Source organism: Rhipicephalus sanguineus, chromosome 3 (genome assembly GCF_013339695.2).
Source record: "Rhipicephalus sanguineus isolate Rsan-2018 chromosome 3, BIME_Rsan_1.4, whole genome shotgun sequence".
Taxonomy (NCBI): Eukaryota; Metazoa; Arthropoda; class Arachnida; order Ixodida; family Ixodidae; genus Rhipicephalus; species Rhipicephalus sanguineus.
Window position 1 is genome coordinate 89,913,352 of NC_051178.1, and position 6,111 is coordinate 89,919,462.

The window sequence follows — 6,111 nt, forward strand, 5'->3', positions numbered from 1 at the left end:
GATGACGCCACTTCGGGTCACCTGGAATGGCACGTACTCCTCATCGTAAACGGGAACGCTTTTACTGGCCACGCATGCGCCACTCGGTTGAGTTGTGCGTGGCCTGTCGTACCAAATGCCAGGCGCACAATCCTCTCAAAGCAGCCTCGGCCGGCATCTACAACCTGTGACACCTCCCAGTTATTCATTTGAACAAGATAGTATTGACCTTAGAGGCCCTTTTCCCTGCTCGTTGAAAGCAACCGATAGATTGTGGTGTGCGCTGACCATCTTACTCAGTACTGTGAGACGCCCGCCCTGCCAACTGCGACTGCTGGTCAAGTGTCCTCCTTCTTCCTACATTCCATCATACTATGTCATGGACCTCCTCGGGTCATCATAAGTGACCCTGGAAGTCAGTTCATGGCAGACGTTGTCGAGAAACTCCTCCGTACGTGTGGCTGCGAACTCAGACACTCGACGCCTTATCATCCGTAGACGAATGGCCTCATCGAGCGAACAATCGGACACTGGTGAACATTATTTCAATATACGCATCCAATCTTACGAACTGGGACGACGTCTTACCTTTCGTCACGTATGCCTTTAATACTGCCCAGCCTGAGACCACCGGCTACAGCTGTTTCTTGCTCCTGTACGTTCGACCCCCACGTTATACACTAGATACGGTAGTTGCCTTTAGACAGCAAGCAGCGACACGTCACGTATGATCTGGGAGACTTCGTGTTGGTGTGGAAGCCTTTGCTCAAGCGTAGCTCGTGCCAAAAACTGCTCGCCCAGTACACTGGACCATTCGTTGTCCTTGACCGCCTGAGTGCAGTGGACTATCGTATAGCACATCTCAAAGCTAGTGGAAGACGCTCCGCCAAGACAGAGGACACGCATGTGGCTGGCTTGAAACCTTTTAGTAGGCGAGATGCTGCTTGAAAGGTGCGGCGCCCTTCGTCTGCAAGGGGGGAAATATTATGCGGCGTATGTGCCGCACTAGGAAGAGAAGCAAGGAGCTTGTAGTGTGAAAGTGGAAGCTCTCTAAGCAGCTTGGTCCTGCGCGCGCTCGCCTTCCTAGCCTTCCGTCAATAAACACTAATCAACTATTGAGGACGTAACAATATCAAGGATCTTGTAGACAACACGTAAATAATGTGCCTGCTGTAACGCTTTCGGAATAGCAGGTGAACTCAACCATGCCATGTTGCACTTGATGACATATGCTTGAAGTCTTCGCGCTGGCGGGCACCCACATAGTTATTCACATTTTTTTGCTCGAGGCTTTCTCTGCCCTCTATCCCCGTGTTCTTCGACATCGACACCGGCAGTAAAAGGTGAATGAAAGGGAAAATAGACAGCCACCCATTTGTAGCACGAAGCCACAAGGAAATCCATACGGATTTCTCAGAAATAAAGCCTCTTAGTTGCCGAAAAATTCGTCCTGGTCCGGGGATCGAACCCGGGACCAACGCCTTTCCGGGGCGGTCGCTCTACCAATTGAGCTAACCAGGAAGCTAGCAATTGGCAGCGCGGGGGCGAATTTTATCGACAACTCGAAGCAACTGGACACATATTGCAAATCAGTTTTGCGGAATCCCGCAAGGTGGCGGAAGGGTTAAGAAAGGGAAAATAGACAGCCACCCATTTGTAGCACGAAGCCACAAGGAAATCCATACGGATTTCTCAGAAATAAAGCCTCTTAGTTGCCGAAAAATTCGTCCTGGTCCGGGGATCGAACCCGGGACCAACGCCTTTCCGGGGCGGTCGCTCTACCAATTGAGCTAACCAGGAAGCTAGCAATTGGCAGCTCAATTGGTAGAGCGACCGCCCCGGAAAGGCGTTGGTCCCGGGTTCGATCCCCGGACCAGGACGAATTTTTCGGCAACTAAGAGGCTTTATTTCTGAGAAATCCGTATGGATTTCCTTGTGGCTTCGTGCTACAAACGGGTGGCTGTCTATTTTCCCTTTCTTAACCCTTCCGCCGCCTTGCGGGATTCCGCAAAACTGATTTATAAAAGGTGAATGCTACGGGGACTGCGCAAGGTCTATCCAAATAGGTCGCGAAGCTTCGGGCGAAAAGCGGTTCAGATCCTATTGTCAGCGACATCAGCATGGGGAGTTATGGGAGTAGCGATTGAAGCGCGACTAGGTGTGGTGGGAACAAACACTAATAACAAGAAACCTAATTTCATTCAACAACAAAATAATATTTATATTTTATGACCGAGATTTATTTCAGAATAACATTTATTTAGATCCAGTGTACAAAGAATTCATGAAAATGTATATGCATTATCAAAAATCTTCTTATTAGCGCCCTCTAAAGAATGACACATGCCATTGCTCTGCGACGCAGTCCTTGTAGTGTTCGGAAAGGCGCGCGTAAAGTTCGTCCTGCGGCGACACACCCCCTCAGGTGTGCTGGTGTTTCGCACTTGCATGCGTGCTGTGAATTATTGTGGTGAGAATTTGATTTTTGTGTGCGCGAAGTTGCGATGTGCGTTTCATCATTGGTGAACGTGTTGGCTACGGTGTTCAACGGACAACGGCACGAGGCGGCTAACATTTCACGCCGAACGCTTTCCTCGGTACTAGCGGAAACGATGTGGTGTTCCAAGGATGCAATAGCAACACGCGTACGCCTGGCGAGCCCTCTCTTCTAGATAAGACACCGGGGGCAACGGTTCGGAGTAGTGTGCTTGCTGGATTTTCATGGATCAGTATTCCTGCTGCCCGGTTTCCTTCGTGAACATGCGGTGCCTACTATATTTCCGGTTATCGGTGAGCAGATCGCTAAGTTATCTGTCGCGCTACGATCGCTACAATTCGCATGTCTTGATACGTTACACGTAAGGTTAATTTATCGGAACAAAAGGCAAAACATAGTGCACGTAGTGTACGCACCTTTTGTACTTATGACATTTGTTGCTCATTGTGTAGGGTGTGTTAAATTGCTTTATTGTGACCATTGAATAAAACTGAAATATCATTATTTTGGCGTGGCCAGGCGTCATTTCTTCTCGTTAGAACTGAAGCACGCATGCAATGCGCTCTTAAGTCCCCTGCGCATGTGCGAAGCAAATAAGCAACGCTGCAAATATGAGATGTACGCTGCTGCCTACGTTATTCACGCTGTGGAAGATCACACGAACGCAGAATAAAAGCTCAGAGAATAAAGCTTCCTGGTAAAACCAAGGCGAATTCCACGACGGTACACTTAAACACGGCTGTTTATTCACGGGTCGATACTAGTTTAGCTAGCGTTGGCTTCAAGCGCATTCGCCAAAGGCTTGCCGGCTCGCTGTAGCGCGAGTCCTTAGTGATGAGGGGCCTAGGAAAAATATTTTGAGGTCAAATTTCGCGCTAGTGCCAACAAAATGACGTCACTTTTTTACCGGATATTGCGTCACATCCGCTTTATTTTTTGTTCCGCCGGAAGTGTTCCCTCCTCACACAGATGGCGCCAAGCCCCATGAGCAGCTGATGAGCAGCTATTTTCTGAACGTATGGGCTTCTATGGAAGCTTCGCTACCATTTACATTTACCTTGGACTGCGCGCTTGTCACGGTGTGCGGCGTAGCTGAGTAATGCTTGCTATACACTGACGAATGCGCTGCCCTAGCAGAGACCTGTTGCTAAACGGGCTCGTCGACAAGCTGACCCGGAGGTGGCGCGGGCCCGCGAGGGCCGCAGCGAAGTGGGCGCAATGACAAGCGGACCCCGAGCTGAGAGCCCGCGAAGCAGAAGCAGCGCGGAAGCGTCGACAAAGCGGACCTCGAATGGGCACAGGCGCGAGATGCAGCGGCCAAGTGCCTGAATCAGTCGCTACCTAAGGTTGGCGGCGCCGATGCTTGCTTTCAGCGTGATTTCCTACATCGCAGTTTCCGCCACAGCTGCAAGGTAAGCGACCGCTCCCCCCCCCCCCCCCCCGAGCTTATGTGGCCCCGAGCCTATGGGATCCGTAAATCACCTCTTGAACAAAATGTATATACTGCATCAATATGTAAATCTGTGTATATAGTGCATCAATATGTAAATTATAAACAGTGCGTAATAATATGTATGTACGATCACACCACAACAATTCTCGTGTCACTTCTTTATATGATGATGATTGAGCAGATGTACATACGATTCACGGTTTACCGGATTTAACCTCTGGAGGAAGCTCCTTCATCATCATTCACTTCGTTGATATGCGGGGATTTTTTTGTGCTAATTATAGTCGGATGCAACTTAAGAAGTCCGCGACATTTCGTCCTCAAAGGCAGAGGCACACAAGTCAGCACCGATGGGCGCGCGCTCCAGTCTAACATAATGACCCGCGCTGTCGGTGACCCCACCTCCGGAGAACATTGCCGAGTGGATGAGCTGGGCAACCTCTTTAGCTGCGGAGGTGATCGGTTGCCACACTTCGGCCGTCAGGACGATTAATCTTAGAAGCACGGAAGCTTGGGCGAGTTTGTAAGACATCATGGCACAACTTCAAAGCGCTAAAAAACAGGGACAAAACGAAAAAGAGTGGACACGACGAGCGCTAACTTGAAACTGAAAATTTATTACAAGATTGGAAAAAAGGTAACCCTATTAGATGGCGCACATGCGTGCACACTTGCGCAGACTGCTCAGAAAAGCCCAAGAAAAACACCACAAAATCACTTGGTATGACGCCAGATTTCTGCATGTAGATTAAATTCGCATTCCAACAGACTCAGTGAAGGCTGGCTGACACACCCGTCGCCTTTCTCTTTAATCAGATAGGCTTCGACTATCTCCCTTGTTAGTTTATTATCGTGTCTGAAAATTACTGAAGTGTCAGATAAACCAGGTTCACATCCGCAATCACGGCAATGCATCGCCAGGTGCGAATAGGCCGTCCTTTGAGGGAGCATGTGGTGCTCTCTAAGCCTAACATTCAGGCATCGGCCCGACTGTCCAACATAGCACCGTCCACACAGCGAAAGGAATGTGGTACACAGCCCCCTGTTACAGGGCACAAACTGCAAGCCATGTTTCACCTTGCATCGATTACTTTTGGCACGCTCCTTAGTGCCAAGGCGTTTCCGCAAAGCAGGACATATAGCACTTAGCTTGTTCTTTGCAGAAAAAACGACATCAACGTCGTGCCGGGCGGCCACTTTCTTCAAGCGGTGCGAAAATCCGTGAAAATACGGAATAATCACAGAGGGCCGTTGATTGAGCGGCTCATTCGCCTGCTTACTTTTGCCTTCCAACTTGGCTAACCTGAGAGCCTTCTGGGCAGCGGAGGCAATCACTGAATTAGGATACCCCGCGCTTCGCAACTTGTGAACCTGGTTCTGAACACTCTGTTGCATGAGGTGCTCGCAGGATCTGTTAACGGCGGATCGTACACAAGACAGAGCGATACACAAGACAGAGGTTATGTTTTTTAGCGCTTTGAAGTTGTGCCATGACGTCAGGACGATGCCTTCCGGACTTCTTAAGTTGTATGTGACTGTAGATATGCCTCAAGTCAGTAATATATGTCTATGGGTAATGAAAATTACTCAAATGTTACATGTCAAAAGCACGCTATGATTGCCGTCCCCCGCGGTGGTGTTCGGTGCTCGGCTGCTGACCCGAAGGTCGCGGGTTTGATCCTGGCCACAGCAGTCGCATTTCGGTGGAGGTGAAATGCTAAAGGCCCGTTTACTGTGCGATATCCGTGCACGTTGAAGAACACCAAGATGGTGAAAATTTCCGGAGCGCTCCACTACGACGTCCCTCAAAATCATACAGTGGTTTTGGAGGTAAAACCACAGGTATTATGATTGCGAGGCGCGCCGTAGTGGGGGACTTTGTGTTAATTTGAACAACCTTGTGTTCTTTTACATGCACCTAAATGTAAGCAGGCGGGCGATCTTTGCATTCCTGCCCTCCCAAAATGCGGCCGCCATGGCCGGGAATCGAACCCGCATCTTAGGACTTAGCCCTACGACACGCAAATTCCGGGGTGTATGTAGCGTGCAACACTGCTGATCCTAGAACAGAGGATTAGGATACCTTCGAACGTTGGTCAGAAGGCCGGGCCCATTCGAGCACATGATGCTAGGCCTAATTGTGGCAACGAGCATAAGTTGACTAAATGCTTGAATTACAGAA

General features: G+C 49.5%; 2 non-coding genes across 2 annotated transcripts; both read right to left on the reverse strand.

Moving 5' to 3' along the window:
• Positions 1–1,426: 1,426 nt before the first annotated feature.
• Trnas-gga (transfer RNA serine (anticodon GGA)) lies at positions 1,427–1,500 on the reverse strand. Its single transcript has one exon. It is a non-coding gene; the product is annotated as a tRNA-Ser (tRNA).
• Positions 1,501–1,705: 205 nt separating this feature from the next.
• On the reverse strand, positions 1,706–1,779 carry Trnas-gga (transfer RNA serine (anticodon GGA)). Its single transcript has one exon. It is a non-coding gene; the product is annotated as a tRNA-Ser (tRNA).
• Positions 1,780–6,111: the final 4,332 nt, after the last annotated feature.